Source organism: Mustela nigripes, chromosome X (assembly GCF_022355385.1).
Source record: "Mustela nigripes isolate SB6536 chromosome X, MUSNIG.SB6536, whole genome shotgun sequence".
Classification (NCBI taxonomy): domain Eukaryota; kingdom Metazoa; phylum Chordata; class Mammalia; order Carnivora; family Mustelidae; genus Mustela; species Mustela nigripes.
The window spans coordinates 28,182,725-28,184,141 of record NC_081575.1 but is presented as its reverse complement, the minus strand read 5'-3'; the positions used below and the strand labels follow the sequence as shown (position 1 = coordinate 28,184,141).

Here is a 1,417-nt window from a genome sequence, read left to right as displayed (position 1 = left end):
CAGGGTGGTATGGCCGTAGAGAGTGAATTATATTCTTATGACTCAATCCAATTTTATTTTTTAAAGAGCATTTTTTAAAAATTTATTTGAGAGAGAACATGAGAAAGAGCACAAACGGTGGGGGAGGGGGGAGGGGAACGGGCGGAGGGAGAGGCAGACTCTCTTCTGAGCAAGGAGCCCGATATGAGACTGGATTCCAGGACCCCGGGATCATGACCTGAGCCAAAGGTAGACGCTTAACTGACTGAGCCGCCCAGATGCCTGACTTCACCCAATTTAAATGTCATTTCCTTTAAGAAGGCTTCTCTACTCCCCAATCCCAGTTTGGGTCAGTTGGTCATCTTCGTTGTGTCTATGAAATCCTATGCTTCTCTTTTAAGAAATCACTTATCAACCTATAATGAAATGTGTTTGGAAGCATGATTTCCTCAACAGAGTTTAAGTTATTTATTTATTTATTTATTTTACAGGGGGTTGGATTTATTGGTGGGCATGAATATGATGTGAAGGGGTAGTGCCAAGTTTCACATGAGTGTAGAGGCCTCCACTTGTCCAAGGGACCACGGTTAGGGATGTATTTGACCCCAGAGCCATCTGGGATAAGCCACTTTTCAGCTACCATGTCTTCAAATTCATCTGCATTGAACTTAGTAAAGCCCCACTTCTTGGAGATGTGGATCTTCTGGCAGCCAGGGAAATTGACCGTGCCCCTGCGTAGGGCCTCAATCACATGCTCCTTGTTCTTCAGCTTGGTATGGATGGACATGATGAGTTGGCCAATGTGGACCCTGACTACTGTGCCCTGGAGCTTTCCAAAGGCATCCCGCATACCTGTCTGCAGGCTGAATTAGAGATAGCCATGAGGTCAGACCCCCAGCTTCCACCAAAAAGGGCTGTCTTCAAGGTCCCTTAGTGAAACCCATATAATCAACAGGCTGCATACACTACAGAGGAGGCTACTGTTTGCAGCCATGGCACACTGGGCCCCCACAGACGAAGTGCACAGTCAGTTTAATTGGCTGCAGAGATTTTAATTTCTTTAGGGGTAATGAAGCTGCCTCATTAAATTTTGTATTTGTAATAACTATCAGAGTTTTTGGCACAAGGAAAATGTTTGGTGATATATAATATTAAGGCAATCATATATATATAAACATACTGGGGGCACCTGAGTGACTCAGTTGGTTATGTATCCCACTCTTGATTTCAGCTCAGGTAATGATCTCAGGGTCATGAGATTAAGCCCCGCATTTTGTTTCACGCTCATGGGGTAGTCTTGTTCTCTTCTCTCCCTCTGCCTGCACATGTACCTTTTTTCCTCTCTTTCTCTCTCTCTCTCTAAAATAAATAAGTCTTTTCTAAAAAGTGAGGGGGGGGGGCTCCTGAAGGATACTGAAGAGTCCTAGAATGTTCTAAA

The 1,417-nt window shown here is 44.3% G+C and overlaps 1 non-coding gene across 1 annotated transcript; it reads right to left on the bottom strand.

Moving 5' to 3' along the window:
• Positions 1 to 891: 891 nt before the first annotated feature.
• Positions 892 to 1,025, bottom strand: LOC132007956 (small nucleolar RNA SNORA70). Its single transcript, XR_009401502.1, has one exon. It is a non-coding gene; the product is annotated as a small nucleolar RNA SNORA70 (small nucleolar RNA).
• Between the last annotated feature and the right edge of the window lie 392 nt (positions 1,026 to 1,417).